The sequence below is a fragment of the Ranitomeya imitator genome, chromosome 1 (assembly GCF_032444005.1).
Source record: "Ranitomeya imitator isolate aRanImi1 chromosome 1, aRanImi1.pri, whole genome shotgun sequence".
NCBI classification, from domain to species: domain Eukaryota; kingdom Metazoa; phylum Chordata; class Amphibia; order Anura; family Dendrobatidae; genus Ranitomeya; species Ranitomeya imitator.
Genome location: NC_091282.1, coordinates 758932350 through 758954208, shown reverse-complemented (window position 1 = coordinate 758954208; position 21859 = coordinate 758932350). Strand labels below are relative to the sequence as shown.

Sequence of the window (21859 nt, the reverse complement as noted above, 5' to 3'; positions counted from 1 at the left end):
TCATGCTGTGGGGCTGTTTCTCAGCCAAGGGGTTTGGCCATCTGGTCCGCATCCATGGGAAGATGGATAGCACGGCCTACCTGGAGATTTTAGCCAAGAACCTCCGCTCCTCCATCAAGGATCTTAAGATGGGTTGTCATTTCATCTTCCAACAAGACAACGACCCAAAGTACACAGCCAAGAAAACCAAGGCCTGGTTCAAGAGGCAAAAAAACAAGGTGTTGCAGTGGCCTAGTCAGTCTCCTGACCTTAACCCAATTGAAAACTTGTGGAAGGAGCTCAAGATTAAAGTCCACATGAGACACCCAAAGAACCTAGATAACTTGGAGAAGATCTGCATGGAGGAGTGGGCCAAGATAACTCCAGAGACCTGTGCCAGCCTGATCAGGTTTTATAAAAGACGATTATTAGCTGTAATTGCAAACAAAGGTTATTCCACAAAATATTAAACCTAGGGGTTGAATAATAATTGACCCACACTTTTATGTTTAAAATTTATAAAAATTTAACTGAGCAACAAAACTTTTTTGTTTGTAAGATTTATGCATCTGTTAATAAATCCTACTCTTGTTTGAAGTTTGAAGGCTCTAACTTATTTGCATCTTATTAAACCTGCTAAATCTGCAGGGGGTTGAATGCATGTCCACATAGTATATTGCCCAGCCACGTAGTATATTGCCCAGCCACGTAGTATATTGCCCAGCCACGTAGTATATTGCCCAGTCACGTAGTGACTCGGCGGACTACGGAGGGTGAGAATAGCGGTCCGTAATATATATATTAATAATATATTTATTACACACATATATACATACACCCCCGCAAAAAAGTTTGGACAAAGATTTTTTTTTTTTTTTGTATTTTCATGGCTATGAAAATTGTACATTCACACAGAAGGCATCAAAAATATGAATTAACACATGTGGAATTATATAATTAACAAAAAAGTGTGAAACAACTGAAATTATGTCTTATACTAGATGCTGGCCCAATTCTAACGCATCGGGTATTCTAGAATATGTATGTATGTATGTATGTATGTATGTATGTATGTATGTATGTCTGTATGTATGTCTGTCTGTCTGTCTGTATATTGCAGCCACATAGTATATAGCACAGGCCACGTAGTATATAGGAGTACTACGTGGCCTGTGCTATATACTATGTGGCTGCTATCTATAATATATATACACAGTTAGGTCCATATATATTTGGACAGAGACAACATTTTTCTAATTTTGGTTATAGACATTACCACAATGAATTTTAAACAAAATAATTCAGATGTAGTTGAAGTTCAGACTTTCAGCTTTCATTTGAGGGTATCCACATTAAAATTGGATGAAGGGTTTAGGAGTTTCAGCTCCTTAACATGTGTTACTCTGTTTTTAAATGGACCAAAAGTAATTGGACAGATTCAATAATTTTAAATAAAATGTTCATTTTTAGTACTTGTTTGAAAACCGTTTGTTGGCAATGACTGCCTGAAGTCTTGAACTCATGGACATCACCAGACACTGTGTTTCCTCCTTTTTGATGCTCTGCCAGGCCTTCATTGCGGTGGTTTTCAGTTGCTGTTTGTTTTGGGCCTTTCTGTCTGAAGTTTAGTCTTTAACAAGTGTAATGCATGCTCAATTGGGTTGAGATCAGGTGACTTACTTGGCCATTCAAGAATATTCCACTTCTTTGCTTTAATAAACTCCTGGGTTGCTTTGGCTTTATGTTTTGGGTCATTGTCCATCTGTAGTATGAAACAACGACCAATCAGTTTTGCTGCATTTGGCTGGATCTTAACACACAGTATGTCTCTGAATACCTCAGAATTCATTCGGCAGCTTCTGTCCTGTGTCACATCATCAATAATCACTAGTGACCCAGTGCCACTGGCATACATGCATGCCCTAGCCATCACACTGCTTCTGCCATGTTTTACAGATGATGTGGTATGCTTTGGATCATGAGCTATACCACGCCTTCGCCATACTTTTCTCTTTTCCATCATTCTGGTAGAGGTTGATCTTGGTTTCATCTGTCCAAAGAATGTTCTTCCAGAACTGTACTGGCTTTTTTAGATGTTTTATAGCAAAGTCCAGTCTAGCCTTTTTATTCTTGATGCTTATGAGTGGCTTGCACTGTGCAGTGAACCCTCTGTATTTACTTTCATGCAGTTTACTCTTTATGATAGATTTGGATATTGATACGCCTACCTCCTGGAGAGTGTGGTTCACTTGGTTGGCTGTTGTGAAGGGGTTTCTCTTCACCATGGAGATTATTCTGCGATCATCTACCACTGTTGTTTTCCGTGGGCGCCCAGGTCTTTTTGCATTGATGAGTTCACCAGTGCTTTCTTTCTTTCTCAGGATGTAGCAAACTGTAGATTTTGCCACTCCTTATATTGTAGCAATTTCTCGGATGGGTTTTTTCTGTTTTCGCAGCTTAAGGCTATATTCACACTTAGCGGTTTTTACCGCGGAACCGCCGCGATTTTGATGCTGCGGGTCCGCAGCAGTTTCCATAGCGTTTACAGTAACATGTAAACCCTATGGAAACCGCAAACCGCTGTGCACATGCTGCGGGAAAAACCGCGCGGGAACGCAGCGGTTTACAACCCGCAGCATGTCACTTCTTTGTGCAGAATCGCTGCGATTCTGCACCCATAGGAATACATAGAACCGCTTACTTCCCGCATGGGGCTGTGCCCACGTTGCGGGAAGTAAGCGGATAATGTGCGGGTGGTACCCGGGGTGGAGGAGAGGACTCTCCTCCAGGCCCTGGGAACCATATTTGGGGTTAAAAAATAAAAAATCTGGTTATACTCACCCTCTGATGTCCGGAGCTCCTGGGCGCTGCACGCGGCCGTCCGGTCAGAGTTGCTGTACGACCAGGACCTGCGGTGAAAATGGCCGCGGGATGCCGCGCGTGCGCATTAGAGATCGCGGCGGCCATTTTCCCAAAGCCGAGTTTGCATCTCGGCTTTGGGAAAATGGCCGCCGCGATCTCTAATGCGCACGCGCGGCATCCCGCGGCCATTTTCCTGAAGCCCCGTGCAGCAGAGCACTCCATCTGCGCACGCGCGGCCCCAGGAAGATGGCCGCCCCCACCGATGCAAGGGATTACAGCGCAGATCGCGCGCTGTGTCTTCACGTTGGCGCAGGGAATTCGGACCTTGGACATGCGCACACCACTACGCCACCAACGGAAAGCTGGAGAAGAAAAGAGCGCTGTGAACACGCCCACCTGACCAGACCAGCCTGATTGACAGTAGAAAACGGCGACTTTGGTAATGTATTTCTTAGCATAGGTGGGGAATCAGGGTACACTACATACGCTGTAGTAACGCACAGCGCATGCCCTATTTAACAGTATTTATAGCTCAATCTGAAAAAACGGGGTGACAGGTTCCCTTTAAGGAGCTGAAACTCCTAAACCCTTCATCCAATTTTAATGTGGCTACCCTCAAATGAAAGCTGAAAGTCTGAACTTCAACTGCATCTGAATTGTTTTGTTTAAAATTCATTGTGGTAATGTCTTTAACCAAAATTAGAAAAATGTTGTCTCTGTCCAAATATATATGGACCTAACTGTATGTATGTATGTATGTATGTATACATACATACATACATACATACATACACACACACACACACAGGGTGGAGCGCGGTAATTTGCTTTTTTGCACTGCATGCTGTGGCGGCACTGTCGGTCGAAGAGAGGGGAGAGTGGGTGTGACTTACAGTGGCTGATGGGAGATTTGTATTCCTCTGCCTTTCAGTTGCCATCATGCAGTGGACACGTGAGGAGAGGTCATTTTGTGTTGAAGCGTATTTTTCAAATGCCCACTCGATCATTGCAGTGCAGCGTGCTTTTCGTTTACAATTCGCTGTTCCTCCACGCGGACGTGTTCCTGGACGGCAATCAATTGTAAATTGGGTGAATGCATTCAGAACAGCAGGGAATGTGTCATGTGTACGAAGGGGACCTGAGAGAAGGATTACAACAGCACAAAACATCGAGAGAGTTAGAGCAGCAGTACTGCAATCTCCGAAACGCTCTGCTCGGAAGCAATCATTTGCTCTTGGCATTTCAAGACGTTCTCTCCACCGGATTCTTCATGATGAACTGAATTTTCACCCGTATAAAATGTGCGTGGTCCAACATTTGTCAGCATGGGACTATCTGACACGGCGGACCTCTTGTGAAGACATGTTAGCAACGATACCCCGTGACGCAATTGTGTTTTTTTCTGATGAGGCACTGCACACACAGCGAGGGTTACCATGAATTGTTTGAGGCAAATGTTTCCTGGACGGCTTATCTCTTTGAGGGGAGATGTGAACTGGCCAGCACGCTCACCAGATTTAGCCCCATGCGATTTTTTCCTTTGGGGTTACCTGAAGTCTAAGGTGTATATCAACCGTCCCAACACCTTGGAAGACCTAAGGAACAATATTGAAGCTGAAATTGGCAGAATACCAGTGGACATACTTGTTAGAGTTCATGAAAACTTCAGAAAACGTATGCAGCAGTGTGTGGATAGCGAAGGTCGACATTTGCCAGATACACTATTTAAGACCATGTAATTTAAAAATTCCATTATTGTTCAGTATAATTAAAATAAAAAAATTATGATCATTAGAAAAATTTATTTTATATTTCATTCCCAAATCAGCAAATGTGTGTGTGTGTGTCCGGGATTGGCATCTACACCGTCGCAGCTGCAGCCACAAAATTTTGCACAGTCACACGTCTGGACCCCGAGAGCGTCATAGGCTATATTGTGAGGCGAAATTTTAACCCCGCGCATTCCAATTCACCAAACAATTTTGCCCCTATCTACATAATGGAGAAAAAAGTGAAAGGAAAAGTGTTGGAGGCGTCGCAGCTACAGCCACAAAATTTTGCACAGTCACACGTCTGGACCCTGAGAGCGTCATAGGCTATGTTGTGAGGTGAAATTTTAACTCCGCGCTTTCCAATTCACCAAACTATTTTTCCCCTATCTACATAATGGGGAAAAGTGAAAGGAAAAGTGTTGGAGGCAAATTGACAGCTGCCAGATGTGAACAAGGGGGACTTAAAGAATGAGAGCGATGGCGCCAAAGAGTATATACCGATCAGTTGCTAAGTTGGGGCTCCGACATGAGATACTCACCACACATGGGGATATGGACACACACACAAAATGCGCCACACACTACCACGTGCTTGAACACATATACCACCCTCAGCACACATTTCACCACACATACACCAACCTCGCCACATAAAAGTCGAAACACAAAAGTCGCCGCTCAAAACTCGTGTGCAGCAAGTTTTGCGCGTGGCAACTTGCTACACTAACCTGTCACATGCAACTCGACACACAAAAAGTTGCTACACGCATGTTGCCACACAAAACTCATCTCACAAAAGTCGCTACATGCATGTCGCCACACGCAACTCAACACACACAACTTGACAAACGAAACTCGCCCTAAAACACACACAAGTCTGGTATTATCCTTCAAAAATAAAAATCTGATTAATAAGCAGACAAACTACAAGAGCAACAAATGTACCATATAGGAAATACAGCAGCTGTCAGTCACATGACCTGTCTATTATGTGTATGTGTATGTGTGAGCTAATATATACTGCCAGGGGGAGGTCTTCCTGTTGGCTGGGGATTTATCAGGCTGCCAATTTATCTTACAAATACTGAGGTAAAAATACTGAGCAAATAACGTGTTAACGAGGTCTAATACAGGAGATCACACAGGTATATACTATATACAGGGGAGATGACACACAGATATATACTATATACAGGAGAGATGACACACAGGTACATACTATATACAGGAGGAGATGACATACAGGTATATACAATATACAGGAGGAGATGACACACAGGTATATACTATATACAGGAGCAGATTACCTACAGGTATACACTATATACAGGAGGAGATGACATACAGGTATATGCTATATATAGAAGATGACATACAGGTATATACTATATACAGGAGGAGATGACACAGATATATACTATATACAGGGGAGATGACACAGGTATATACTATATACAGGAGGAGATGACATACAGGTATAAACTATATATAGAAGGAGATGACATACAGGTATATACTATATATAGGAGGAGATGACATACAGGTATATACTATATATAGGAGGAGATGACATACAGGTATATACTATATACAGGGGAGATGACAGCAGGTATATACTATATACAGGGGAGATGACAGCAGGTATATACTATATACAGGGGAGATGACATACAGGTATATACTATATACAGGAGATGACATACAGGTGTATACTATATATAAGGGAGATAAACATGTATATACTGAGGTGATGAGGTGAAAATGAGAGGTGTGAGGTGAAAATGAAAAGGTGTGAGTGCAAAATGAGAGGAGTGAGGGAAAATAGTGGAGTGATCGGAAAATGACAGATGTGAGGTCGAAATGACAAGTGTTAGGGGGGAATGAGAGGAGTGAGGGAGAAAATGAGAGGTGTGAGGGAGAAAATGAGAGATGTGAGGGGGAAAATTGAAGATGTGATTGGGAAAATGAGAGGCGTGATGGGAAAATAAGAGAAGTGACGTGCTATAACTAACCACAGATATTTACTATGCCCAGGCAACGTGTAAATATATATATATATATATTGTAGAGCAGGGGTGTCAAACTGCATTCATCGAGGGCTGCAAACAGGTCATGTTTTCAGGATTTCCTTGTACTGCACAGGTGATAATTTAATCACCTACACAAATAATGAGTTGGTGATTAAATTATCACCTGTGCAGTACAAGGAAATCCTGAAAACATGACCTGTTTGCAGCCCTCGAGGAATGCAGTTTGACACCCCTGTTGTAGAGTACCCGATGCATTAATACAGGCCGCACAGTATAGAACACAGGCCACGTAGTATAGAACACAGGCCACGTAGTATAGAACACAGGCCACGTAGTATAGAACACAGGCCACGTAGTATAGAACAGCGCAAGCGCATCGTCGGACGACGGAAGGTGAGAATAGCAGGTTTTTTTTATTATTTATAACATTAGATCTTTTTACTATTGATGCTGCATAGGCAGCATCAATAGTAAAAAAGTTGGGGACACACAGGGTTAATAGCAGCGTTAACGGAGTGCGTTACCCGCAGCATAATGCGGTCCGTTAACGATGGCATTAACCCTGTGTGAGCGGTGACTGGAAGGGAGTATGGAGCGGGCGCCGGGCTCTGACTGGACGGAAGTAGGGAGGGACTAATTCTTGGCCTGACTGTGCCCGTCACTGATTGGTCGCGGCAGCCAAGACAGGCAGCTGGCGAGACCAATCAGCGACAAGGGATTTCCGTTACCGACAGACAGATGGAAGTACCCCTTAGACAATTATATAGTAGATTCTAGGTTCTTCAAAGTAGCCATCTTTTGCTTTGATGACTGCTTTGCACACTCTTGGCATGCTCTTGATGAGTTTCAAGAGGTAGTCACCGGGAATGGTCTTCCAACAATCTTGAAGGAGTTCCCAGAGATGCTAAGCACTTGTTGGCCCTTTTGCCTTCACTCTGCGGTCCACCTCACCCCAAACCATCTCGATTGGGTTCAGGTCTGGTGACAGTGGAGGCCAGGTCATCTGGCGTAGCACCTCATCACTCTCCTTCGTGGTCAAATAGCCCTTACACAGCCTGGAGGTGTGTTTGGGGTCATTGTACTGTTGAAAAATAAATGATGGTCCAAATAAACACAAACCGGATGGAATAGTATGCCGCTGCAAGATGCTGTGGTAGCCATGCTGGTTCAGTATGCCTTAAATTTTGAATAAATCCCTAACAGTGTCACCAGCAAAGCACCGCCACACCATCACACCTCATCCATGCTTCACGGTGGGAGCCAGGCATGTAGAGTCCATCCGTTCACCTTTTCTGCGTCGCACAAAGACACGGTGGTTGGAACCAAAGATCTCAAATTTGGACTCATCAGACCAAAGCACAGATTTCCACTGGTCTAATGTCCATTCCTTGTGTTCTTTAGCCCAAACAAGTCTCTTCTGCTTGTTGCCTGTCCTTAGCAGTGGTTTCCTAGCAGCTATTTTACCATGAAGGCCTGCTGCACAAAGTCTCCTCTTAACAGTTGTTGTAGAGATGTGTCTGCTGCTAGAACTCTGTGCGGCATTGACCTGGTCTCTAATCTGAGCTGCTGTTAACCTGCGATTTCTGAGGCTGGTGACTCGAATAAACTTATCCTCAGAAGCAGAGGTGACTCTTGGTCTTCCTTTCCTGTGGCGGTCTTGATGTGAGCCAGTTTCTTTGTAGAGCTTGATGGTTTTTGCCACTGCACTTGAGGACACTTTCAAAGTTTGCCCAATTTTTCGGACTGACTGACCTTCATTTCTTAAAGTAATGATGGCTACTCATTTTTCTTTACTTAGCTGCTTTTTTCTTGCCATAATACAAATTCTAACAGTCTATTCAGTAGGACTATCAGCTGTGTATCCACCAGACTTCTGCACAACACAACTGATGGTCCCAACCACATTTATAAGGCAAGAAATTCCACTTATTAAAGGGAACCTGTCACCCCGTTTTTTGAGATTGAGATATAAATACTGTTAAATAGGGCCTGCGCTGGGTGTTACAATAGTGTATGTAGTGTACCCCGATTCCCCACCTATGCTGAGAAATAACTTACCAAAGTCGCCGTTTTCGCCTGTCAATCAGGCTGGTCAGGTCGGGAGGGCGTGTTCACAGCGCTGGTTCTTCCTCAGCTTTACGTTGGTGGCGTAGTGGTGTCCGCATGTTGAGGTGACTAATCCACTGTGGGCACGTGAACAAGCAGCGCGCGATCTGCGCTGTCATCCCTTTCGTCGGTGGGGGCGGCCATCTTCCTGGGGCCGCGCGTGCGCAGATCGAGTGCTCTGCTGCACGGGGCTTCAGGAAAATGGCCGCGGGATGCCGCGCGTGCGCATTAGAGATCGCGGCGGCCATTTTCCCAAAGCCGAGATGCAAACCGCTGTGCACATGCTGCGGGAAAAACCGCGCAGGAACGCAGCGGTTTAAAACCCGCAGCATGTCACTTCTTTGTGCAGAATCGCTGCGATTCTGCACCCATAGGAATGCATTGAACCGCTTACTTCCCGCATGGGGCTGTGCCCACGTTGCGGGAAGTAAGCGGATAATGTGCGGTTCCTACCCGGGGTGGAGGAGAGGAGACTCTCCTCCAGGCCCTGGGAACCATATTTGGGGTGAAAAAAAGAATAAAAATAAAAAATCATGTTATACTCACCCTCTGAAGTCAGCGCTGCACGCGGCCGTCCGGTCAGAGTTGCTGTGCGACCAGGACCTGCGGTGACATCGCGGTCACATGACCGTGACATCACGAAGGGTCCTTCTCGCACAGCATCTTTGGAAGCGGACCGCCGGGTGCAGCGCCGAGGAGATCGGGACGTCAGAGGGTGAGTATAACCAATTTTTATTATTTTTAACATTACTATTGATGCTGCATATTGCTGCATATGCAGCTTCAATAGTATAGGCGGAAACCCGCAGCAGAAACCGCGGAACAAAGCGCGATAAATCTGCAGGGAAAACCGCAGTTGTTTTGCCCTGCAGATTTATCAAATCCGCTGCGGGAGAACCCGCAGAGGGACGCCGCAAAGTGTTAACATAGCCTAAGGATGGCTTGTTTCACCTGCATGGAGAGCTCCTTTGACCGCATGTTTACTTCACAGCAAAACCTTCCAAATGCAAGCACCACATCTCAAATCAACTCCAGGCCTTTTATCTGCTTAATTGAGAATGACATAACGAAGGGGTTGCCCATACCTGTCCATGAAATAGCCTTGGAGTCAATTGTCCAATTACTTTGAGTCCCTTTAAAAACAGGGTGGCCCATGTTAAGGAGCTGAAACTCCTAAACCCTTCATCCAATTTTAATGTGGATACCCTCAAATGAAAGCTGAAAGTCTGAACTTCAACTGCATCTGAATTGTTTTGTTTAAAATTCATTGTGGTAATGTCTATAACCAAAATTAGAAAAATGTTGTCTCTGTCCAAATATATATTGACTTAACTGTATATATATTTTCCTGCAGATGAATGACCCATTTGTTCGACTGATGACTGATTGTTCACGGGCCCATTTTTGTCTTATGTGTATGGGGACCTTATGAGATGGACGGGGTGAAAACAGCAGCTTGTACACCTCTTAGCAGCAGCTGTAGAGTTCTACAATTTATCTCCCAATAAAGCAGCACTCCTCCTTTCAAAATGTATTATACTCTTAAAGGGATCCTGTCACCCCCCCAGGCGTTTGTAACTAAAAGAGCCAACTTGTGCAGCACTAAGGCTATGTGCACACTTTGCAGATTCCACTGCGGATTTTTCCGCAGCGGAATTGCAAAATCCGCAGTGAAAACCCATCGCGGTTTTTACTGCGGATTTATCGCGGTTTTTACTGCGTTTTCTTCTGCGGATTTTCAACTGCAGTTTTCTATTGGAGCAGGTGAAAATCCGCAGAAAAGAAGTGACATGCTGCGGAATGTAATCCGCAGCGTTTCCGCGCGGATTTTTCTGCAGCATGTGCACAGCGTTTTTTGTTTCCCATAGGTTTACATTGTAATGTAAACTCATGGGAAACTGCTGCGGATCCGCAGCGGTCAAATCCGCTGCGGATCCGCAGCAAAATCCGCAAAGTGTGAATATAGCCTAATGCTGCATTCTGACAAGGTGGCTCTTTTAGCTCTTGTTCCTGGGACTGCTGAAATAATCGCTTTTGAAATTTGTCTCTCATACCTTGAAATCACCACGGGGACAGGTCTTTCCCCCCCTAATACAGACGCACCACAGCCGTCACTCATGGCCTCTGCGCGCCGGCTCCTCTTCCTTCATTAGCGTCCCCGGCGCCTGCGCTGTAAGCTCGAAAGGCAGCGCAACTGCGCATGCCCAAAAAAAGTAACTGTGCAGGCACCGGGAACGCTAATGAAGGAAGAGGAGGCGGCGCCGGGCGTGCAGAGGCCATGAGTGACGGCTGTGAGGTGAGTGTTGGGCAGGTCTTTCCCCCCTAACACAGACATCTCACAGCCGTCACTCAAGACCTCTGCACGCCCGGCGCCGCCTCCTCTTCCTTCATTAGCGTTCCCGGCGCCTGCAGTGTTACTTTTTTTCGGGCATGCGCAGTTGCGCTGCCTTTCGAGCTTACAGCGCAGGCGCCGGGGACGCTAATGAAGGAAGAGGAGCCGGCGCGCAGAGGCCATGAGTGACGGCTGTGGTGCGTCTGTATTAGGGGGGAAAGACTTGTCCCCGTGGGGATTTCAAGGTATGAGAGACAAATTTCAAAAGCGATTATTTCAGCAGTCCCAGGAACAAGAGCTAAAAGAGCCACCTTGTCAGAATGCAGCATTAGTGCTGCACAAGGTGGCTCTTTTAGTTACAAATGCCTGGGGGGGGTGACAGGTTCCCTTTAATAGATTACAGTCACCATATTATACAGCACTGTGCACTTACAATTACGATACTCATTTTGCCTTTTTATGCAGTTATCTTTTCTCTGCTCTTTGTAGAAAAAGGAAGTCTCTTGTCCCTGCGTTTATAATTCCTCTCCAACTCTTGACCCAGCTGCTCCGCTCCTTCCCCCTGCAAGGGATGTTTGCAATGATTGGAGACTCATACAGGAAAAAATTACCTCCTGTTTTTACATAGAGCTTAGAATAATTCAGCTCATCTGTTTTAAACCATGTGAGGTCATAGATCTAATGTAAAAGAAGAATTTACTGGGTAGAGAGACAAAATGAGCAATTGTAATTATACAGTGCTATATAATATGATGACTGTAATATATTAAGAGGATAATACATTTGATGGGAGGAGTGTTTCTTTGAAGTGATGGTCTATGAATAGGTCATTCAACTTTAGGTCCCAGACAGGGTATTCCAGCAATAACACAATCACATGTGCACAAAATAAGTGATAACTGCTAGACTGATAAGAATCTCAGACTGCCATGACTCCCACTGATTGCAAAAAATAGGGGACTTTTGCTCCATGTTTAAGTTGCACAGAAGTCAAGCATGTTAACTGCGACTCTAGTCATTTTGCATGGGGCTGCAGAAAACAGAGTGATATATCTGGATATCTCCATACATCCCATAGTGAAAGGATGAAACAGCAGTGCACAAAAACCACTCCATTCAGACAAGCACCAGAAGCCCCCCATTCTGGTAATTGCTGGGATTCAGTAGTCGGAGTCTCACTGACCTAGCAGTTACATTGCTGTGATTGGAACATCAACTTAAGGCTTATACAGATGACTAGTGTGCGGTCCTGGTCCACAACGGAGTGGACACGGATCTGCAGCAGTCGCATACAACCCATTTGAAGGCTATGCCACGTGGATCCTGTTGGGGGGGGTGGGGGGGTAAGATGAAGGCATGCACCGTGGAGAGGAGAATGGATTGAACTTTGCCAAGTATGACAACACCAGGCGCACTGTTGATCGGTGCGGCACACAAGTTGCAAACACTATCCGGGCGATACTTCACATGACCATCTGTATTCAGCCCTCTGTATAACACCAAGCACCTTATGTCGGCACAAGCATCTGCCTCTGGGGTGAAATTACCTCGGCTACAAGAAATGTTTCCACCCAAGATCATTTCACCCCCAACCAGTTCGTTTCTCTGCAGGAATGTGGTACAACATATTCAAAGCCTGGAAAAATAAGGATTCACCTTCACTTTAAAAAACCCTTCCTGACAGAAGCCAGCTGTGGTATCCCTGGCAGAGTGGCGCTCACGGAAGGATCTGTAATGTGAATGGGTTAAAGGGAGGGCGGCTGGGCACGGCTCCTTTTCCCCTGTGTAATTATCAAACCAAACTTGTTTGACAACGCCAAAAATAATAAGTGGGATCGAGGTGCCAAGAAACTTGTCAGTCGCTGTGCACTTTTCCAAGGCTTCTTCACATCTGCTTTCTGCATTTTCATTTTAGAAGAAGGTACTCGCTGCCGGAAAGTATTTGTTTATTGGCCGGTGAACCTTCCTCTCATGGAGCAGCGCAGACAAGGCAGAAATGCACAGACGCAGGACTGACCTAGCAATGGAGGTGGCCGTGCACACCACAAATCCAAGTCGCTGATTGTTTTGCCGCGACCAATCAGCGACGGGCACAGTCCGGAAGAAAATGGCAGCTCCTTACTCCCCGCAGTCCCTGCCCGGCGCTCGCATACTCCCCTCCAGTCACCGCTCACACAGGGTTAATGCCGGTGGTAACAGACCGCGTTATGCCGTGGGTAACGCACTCCGTAACCGCTGCTATTAACCCTGTGTGTCCCCAACTTTTTACTATTGATGCTGCCGATGTGGCATCAATAGTAAAAAAAATGTAATGTTAAAAATAATAAAACAAAAAACCTGCTATTCTCACACTCCGTCGTCGCGTCCTCTCCTCGGCAGTGCAAGCGGCAGGTTCCGGGGCCAAGGATAGTATGCGAGAAGGACCTTCCATGACGTCACGGTCATGTGACCGCGACGTCATCACAGGTCCTGAGCTCATACCAACCCTGGGACCGGAAGCTGCCGCGTGCACCGCACACAAGCGACAGGACTACAAGGGGCCCTCGGAAGGCGAGTATATGTTTATTTTTTATTTTAACTCTTTTTTAACCTGTTACATACGTGGCTGGGCAATACACTACTTGGCCGGGCAATACACTACGTGGCCGGGAATATTCTAGAATACCCGATGCGTTAGAATCGGGCCACCATCTAGTTTAGAAATAATTCTCCTTGACTGGACAACTTCTTTAAGAATGGCTGGATATTGTCTGTATTCGATAAGTGAATACTTTTTTTGCATTTAGTACAAAACGTGTTCCTTTCAGATCATCTTCCTATAACTTCCCCTCCACTGTACTCGGCATTGCACATAGCAGGAATCCTCCACCGCCTGTGGTGCACTGGAGAGGAAGTCAGCAGGAACTGTGATTCTTTAAGAAATTATTTGGTGTGGAAGAGGGAGAAAAAAAAAAAAAAAAACTTCCTTTCTGAATTACAATGGATTCTGACAAACTGCCGTTTTCAGCCTTTTTTTCAGATTCTTTAAAGGGTTGACCGCTTAAGACAAGTTATCACCTCTCCACAGGCTAGATATCGGGTTAATCGGTTTCTAACCCTTTAACAAGATGGCGCGGCAGGTCAGACACCCAATCCGCTGCTCCATTTATTCTCCATGGTGCTGCTGGAAAAAGCAGATTGCAGACCTCAGCAGCAATGAGGAGTGAATGGCGTACAGGTCCCCCAATCAGCCAATCGGTACCAGTCCCAGCGGTCACAAACCCACCAATCAGCAACTTATCACCTATTCTGCATTTTAAAGCAGACAACCCCTTTCACAAATTTTACAAAATGGCAAACACGTATCCTAAAAGCTCATCCTGATGTCCGCTAAAGGACCAGGCTTAGTACAAATCCAGAGAAAAAAAAATATATAACATCTTCTCATTCTTTGTGTGAACTTGTTTTTCACTAAAAACTTAACGGGTGGGCTTCTTTCTTCTTCTGATATATGCACAGACTTTTCAATGCCACCGTTTGTAGTCAGTGAATGCACACACAGACAGAATACTGACACTTTGCTTCAGCTTGAGTCTTTGTCAGCTACATAACACGGATTTAAAGGAATTGTCCATTTTAAAGAAAATTGAGGCAAAGCCTATTTAATGCTTTAAAACAAAAAATACAACAAAAGCATACAAGCACAATAGGCACCAATTACCTGTTGAAGCCCCTAAATCTTCAGCACCACTTTTTCCACAATTTACATGGCTGCTGCTGTGATGTCTCCACAACATGTGACTGCTGCAGCCAATCAGAGTGCTCCTGTACCATCTACCTCGGCTCCACCACTGAGCCCAGAGATTTTCTTCAGCAGTCACCTGTTGTAGTTGGGACGTCATCACTGCAGCCCTTTAAGTCAAGATCAGCGGAGAGGAAGCTCTTCTTTGCCATTTTAAAGCATTGATCTCAATTTTTCCTGAAAGTGGACAAACCCTTCAATTTTTACCAAATTCAAGACCGATTTGCTGTCAGTAAATGGAAGAATTCACGTTCCAGCCAGAGGTGTTTCACAGCTAAGGCTAGGTTCCCATTGCGTTAGCGCTATGCGCTTAACGGATTGCCCTAGCGGATTGCGCTAACGCAATGTTTATTTTGTGTCCGCGTTTGCCGTCTCGGCTACCGCAAATCCCCGATCTGCGGTAGCGAGGGACGGACCTCGGACGCTGCTTGTCCGTCACAAAAGAACGGCACATCGCTAGCGCGTGCCAAAATTGGCAGGCGTTAGCGATGCGCTACATGGAAGAAATAACATTGCTGTCAATGGGTGCGCTAACGGACCCGTTGCATGGCGTTAATTGCTACATTTTCGCCGTGCAACGCTGTCCGTTAGCGTTAACCCATTAACGCAATGGGAACCTAGCCTAAGGCTTCTTTCACACTTCAGTTGTTTGGCGTCGGTCTGCTCCGACATCGTGACGGATCGACGGATCCGTCAAAATTGTTGAGAAAACGATTCTAACGGATCCGGTTTTTTGACGGATCCGTTACACGGATGCGTAAAAAAAAAATAGATCCGTTAGAACCGTTGCGGCCGTTTTTACATTCGTTGGAACCGACGGATCCGTTTTTTTAAAAACCGAGGATCTCAATGCGATTGGCTAATACAAAGTACTGGGAAATGTGATTGGCTACCGGAAACTACTGGAAAACTTTATATACAGTGTATTTACACCACATCTTTGAAAGGTTGTAGAGAAAGTGGCAGAGATGGAAGGAGTGCTTGTGAATATTGTGAAGATATGTGCGGATTTCACTTTTGAGGCTAATCGGTTGTCAGTCATCGTTCGGGCAGGGTCTGCCTTGCTGTCTGGCACTGTGTTCTCTCTCTGCTTCTTCTCTGCTTGATGGCACATTGAGGAATGAAGCCCACCTGTCCTGTTTATATAGTTTTGGGGTTGTCTGGGAAAAGTATCTACTTTTTGGAGCATGCTCAATTGAAAAAGCGGATTGGGGCGACGGATCCGCCAAATGACGGTTCGCGACGGATCTGTCGCCCACCACCATTTCGGCGCAGACAAAAAAACGTTACGTTACGATGTCCGTCAATGTCTAGACGACGTCCTCCAAATTTCGACGGATCCGTCACATGGTGGATGCAACGGATGACCATCCGCCACAATCCGTCGCTAATGCAAGTCTATAGGAAAATAGCAGATCCGCCAAAAAAAAAAAAAAAAAATGGCGGATCCGCTATTTGATGAAAATGGCGGATTCAAACTGACGCCAAAAGACTGAAGTGTGAAAGAGGCCTAAGAGTTTGATTGCAATCCTCTAAACTTGCCACAGCATCACCAACCTCTTTCCCATCTTGATCGCTTGTAACAATGTATCAGGGATCTTTGAAATAGCAAGAAACAAACACAAAAGGCCCCGATTCTCCAAGAAATGCAAGTTATGATGAAGGGTGGTCTGGAATAAGAGGGGTTCGGCCATATCTTCCAGCTCCCGTTGGCGACTGGACAACATTTGTTATGATTTACAACCCTTTTTTAGTGTAAACTATGACGAAGCTCCACCTACTTTACGGCGTTGAACGGGACTGGTGTGAAATCCGGCAAAAGTTGGTACATTTTTGAGCAACTATGAGCTTCACAAAAATGTGTTGCCATTTCAAGCAATTTTACACTAGAAAACCTGAATCACGGCCATTATTATTATTAAAGGGGGTGCCTCGTGTCTATAAAACCCTTCCATGTGTTGAACATCTGGATGCTGCAGTTTTTCCACTACAATTCAAAAAAAAGGGCAGAAAAAGAGCAGTGAAATTCCAAGTAAGAAACTGGCCTTGTAGTCAGACCCACAAGGGCCGTAAAGGGGTATTCACAGCAGAGACGTGCAGAAGGAGGGTCTCCTGACTGCAGCCTCCAAGCAGAGAAGGTATGGAGAAGCGAACACCTCTCTCCACTCAGAAATATGGGAGAACATGTACCTCCATTAACAATGAAATGTTTGGCCACTTTTCCATCCACTACCTGGAAGCAGCAGCCCTCTCACCATGAGAGTCGGGGGGACTCCCATTCATCACACAGGTCCACGTTCCAGAAGTTGGACCTGCAGACATTTCTGGCATATCCTGTGAAGTTGTAAATATTCCTTTACTCAGAGGATCTTATATGAACATGGTATGAAGTATTGTAGAATCTATCCTGCGGTACAGCATATGCAAAACTACAACTCCCAGCAAGTCCAGGCAGCCTTTAACTATTCGGCACGCAAGGAATTGTAGATTTGCAGCTGAACGTCACTGGGGTTGGGGGCTTGAATATATGGAGGGTCCCCACATTCAGGAGACAAGTTGCTACAGAAGCAAAAAGGGGGGGCTCACAAAACCTACGAGTAAAGCGTGCTATATGCTTAAAGGGGTTTTTGGGAGTTTGAAGTCTCCCATACATATTAAATTAAAGTCGGTCAGACCCGGTGATTGCAGCGGGTGCGGTCAGCCATATACCGTAACCTGTTTGGGGGTCCCCCAACAGGCTGAATTATAATGCCTTATTCTTTTGGCTTACTTTTATGTCCTCCATACAGAGCACATGTATGAACACGTGCATCGGAAGGGTGGGCAAACGTACCCATGAAATCCCTACTACTTCACCACCAATGCTCCAGTGGTCCCTACAAAGCATACTTTATTTTCCTGCAGCAATGACACACCGATCACACGTGACCACTGCAGCCAATCATGCCATATATGCGAGCATCACCGCTAAAGACAACCATTGGTTATGGTGCCATCCATCCTTGTAACCACAGGGACATTGAAGAATTGAAAATGAGAAGAGGATAACAGGCGAGCAATATTAGATTCTATTTTTACGTTTCCTGCTGCTGCTTCTAACTTCTTAGGGTATGTTCACACGTTCAGGATTTCCATCCTTTTTTTTTTCAGGACAGTTTTTTTAAAAAACTGCAGCTCTTGGCAGAAAACGCAGGTCCTTTTTTTGTCCTTTTTTGATGCGTTTTTTGATGCGTTTTTTTATCCTTTTTTTATGCAGTTTTCTATGCAGAGACTGTGTGTTTCCTAGGAAGCTTTTTAGGGCTAAAATGGCTGAAAATACCCTAACCCTACCCCTAACCCTACCCCTATTCTAACCTTAGTGAAAAAAAAAATTCTTAATTTTTTTATTGTCCCTACCAATGGGGGTGACAAAGTGGGGGGGTGTCATTAACTATTTTTTTATTTTGATCACTGAGATAGGTTATATCTCAGTGATCAAAATGCACTTTGGAGCGAATCTGCCGGCCGATTCGGCGGGCGCACTGCGCATGCGCCCGCCATTTTGCAAGATGGCGGCGCCCAGGGAGAAGACGGCCGGACGGACACCGGGACGCCGGGTAAGTATAAGGGGGGGGAGATTAGGGCACGGGGGGGGGGGGGGCATCGGAGCACTGGGGTGGGGCATCGGAGCACGGGGGGGGGGGGGCATCGAAGCACGGGGGGGCAGCCACACTCCGCCCACGCACTTCCGCCCGCTCCCCCGCACTTCCTGCTGCAGCGGTTCTGCACATCAAATCGCAGTAAAACCCGCAGATATATTTTTGATCTGCGGGTTTTACTGCGATTTTGACCTCACAATGGAGGTCTATGGGTGCAGAACCGCTGCGGTTCAGGAAAAAGAAGTGACATGCTCCTTCTTTTTTGCCGCAGCTATTCTGCGCGGCTTTTTAAACGAAATTACGGACCATGTGCACAGCAGTGACTGTTTTCCATAGGGTTACATTGTTATGTACCCTGCATGGAAAACTGCTGCGGAACCGCAGCGGCAATACCGCTGCGGTTCCGCAGTAAAAAACGCACTGTGTGAACATGGCCTTAAAGCCTTGGCCATTCCCTTTAAAGGTTGAGATCATCTAGAATGCAACCAGTCAACTCTAAACTTGCGTAAAGTGACAAACCAATGACCTTACATAGTCTCAGGAGGCAAACTACCGTACTAGGTTCTTGGAGGAACCGAAGGACATCGCTCATACACATTGGCTCGAACGCAAGGGGCGCATTTTCCATACCGGCATTATATCATCATGATGCAGGTATGGTTGGTGTGAAGCGATTCCCAGGACCTGCGAAGCTGAATCATTTCTGGCAGCAAACCAATTCTTAGGCATTGTTCATACTGTAAGTATTTTACATCAGTATTTGTAAGCCAAAACCAGGAGTGGGTGATAAATACAGAAGTGGTGCATATGTTTCTATTATACTTTTCCACTGATTGTTCCACTCCTGGTTTTGGCTTACAGATACTGATGTAAAATACTGACCAAATACTGAAGGTGGCCTTACAGGACCCATCTCTCTTTTGATTATTTAAAGAGCTGCGGATTCCAGAACAGACGGTTCTCAGGGCCCCATCCAGCGGCCGCAGATTACCGTCATGACCGAAGGACAAGGTCCTGCATATCAATTTGCACCAAGAAAACCAGCAACGTTTATAACAAACCATGAGGTAATACGCCGGACAGGAGAAGCTACAGACACCCATGAAGTCCAATGACACTCATCCCCGGGAACACGGCTCACATGGAGAGAAGTCGTATTTGACGCTCATCAACGCTGTTGAAATAACATGCTAGCTCCCAAGATATTATATACAGGGACGCCATTGGAGTTGTACTTCCCATGTTAAGCGATGGCATCTTCTACCTTCACTCGTCAGGTTATGCAGTAGTTAAGTGTACAGTGTACAGTACATAATTTCTCCCAGACACGTCAAACAAGTTTTTAACTCTTTGGTTGTTGGGAACGTGTATGTGTGAGGCCTGGGCATTCTAACTCACCGGAAGAGACACTAAGGGTATGTGCACATGTAGAATGGTCCACTGTGGATTTTTCCGCAGCGGATTTCATAAATCTGCAGGGGAAAACCGCTGCGGTTTTTACTGCAGATTTACATCTGCACTTTTCTATTGGAGCAGATGTAAAAACGCTGCGGATTCCACACAAAGAATTGACATGCTGCGGAAAATAAAACGCTGTGTTTCCGCGCGGTTTTTTTCCGCAGCATGGGCACAGCGTTTCTGGTTTCCCATAGGTTTACATTGTACTGTAAACTCATGGGAAACTGCTACGGATCCGCAGCAAAATCCGCATTGTGTGCACATAGCCTAACATAGGGTGTGCAGCGCCTCTGGAAGTCTGTGGGACGATACCACTGGCCATTTTAATGGCTAAATCGCCTGCTCACCACACTAGTTCCTGATGGGATGAGGATGCCAAATAAATGCAAGAAAAAGTAGCGCTCCACCTGGATCAGTAAAATTGGTCGCTTGAGTGTCCCCAAAGCCACCTTCACATTACAGCCTACGCGTTTCGGACATACCTTCTTAATCATTAGGGAGTCGTCTGTGCAGCAAGAAGCCTTAGGGCGTCCTGCCAAAGAATGGTGGTTATATGGCACCCAAAACAGGCACACGTTAACCCCAACATATCCACACGGATTGTACTGGTTTCTTGCAGCAGCACCTCTTCAGGTGGATTAAGACCCCATACACACTAAATAAAAGATGACCCAATTCACCAACTTAGGCAGGCCATGGAGTATCACATGGGGACCTCCTGACTGATCATCTGTGGGGAGAAGGAGCAGTCCGGCTGGATTTGTGGTGTGACGGTGTCAATAACATCACTTCACGATTCCCTAAGTGTCGCGCCACGATTGCAACAAATGTTTATGGGCAAATTCTGTTGCGATGTCTCCAATCTGGTGACCGTGCAAACATCTCGGGTCTATAGGACATGAGCTAAAATTGCACTATACATCGCAGCTCAGTGTGGCCCCACCCCGAGCCGCAGGTGATGGCAGCACGAGACCACTCACAGCGGCACAGTGCGATCTTTAGCGTGCCATGCCAGACAGGTCAATTAACTCCTTAATGACCCACATCGTACATCTTCATCGTGTTATTAGAGTACGAAGCCGGCTCAGGAGCCGATCCCGCACCGTACCGGGCAGATGCCGGCTGTGTTAGGGTATGTGCACACGTTGCGGATTGCATTGTGGATTTTTCGGTGCAGATTCTGAAAAATCTGCAGGGCGTTTTACCTGCGGATTTCGCCTGCAGAGTCCAATTATGGGACAGGGGTAAACCACTGCGGAATCTGCACAAAGAAATGACATGCTGCGGAAAATAAACCGCAGTGTTTCAGCACGGAGTTTTCTGCATGTGCACAGCGGATTTAGTTTTCCATAGGTTTACATGGTACTGTACACCGCATGGAAAACTGCTGCGGAGCCACAGGGCCAAATCCGCAGCGGAACTCCCGATTGCTTCATTTTAACGCTTTAAGGCTACGTTCACATTTGCGTTGTTGTGTGTTGCATCGGCGACGCAATGCACAATGCATGCAAAACGCATGCAAAAACGCATTGTTTTGTGACGCATGCGTCCATTTTTGGCTTGATTTTGGACGCAAAAAAACGCAACTTGCTGCGTCCTCTGCGCCCTGACGCTTGCGCCAAAAATGCCGCATGCGTCACAAAACGCAAGACAACGCATGTCCATGAGCCCCCATGTTAAATATAGGGGCGCATGACACATGCGTCGCCGCGGCTGCGCCCGACGCAATGCTAATGTGATTGTAGCCTAATTCCTGTTCGCAATCTCCAACAGCAATGCCATTGACAAGTGTAAATCACCTCCCTCTAAAATTAAAAAAAATAACTAAAGCAAATCTTGATAAATCCAATCCAGTCAAAATACAAAATTATTTAAATGCTGGAAAATTGTCATACTTACCT

The 21859-nt window shown here is 45.7% G+C and overlaps 1 protein-coding gene across 1 annotated transcript in view; it reads right to left on the bottom strand.

Moving 5' to 3' along the window:
* The window catches only part of MAP4K5 (mitogen-activated protein kinase kinase kinase kinase 5), a 132152-nt gene that overhangs the window by 109558 nt on the left and 735 nt on the right, over positions 1-21859 (bottom strand). The gene's annotated exons all lie outside the window — the stretch shown is intronic.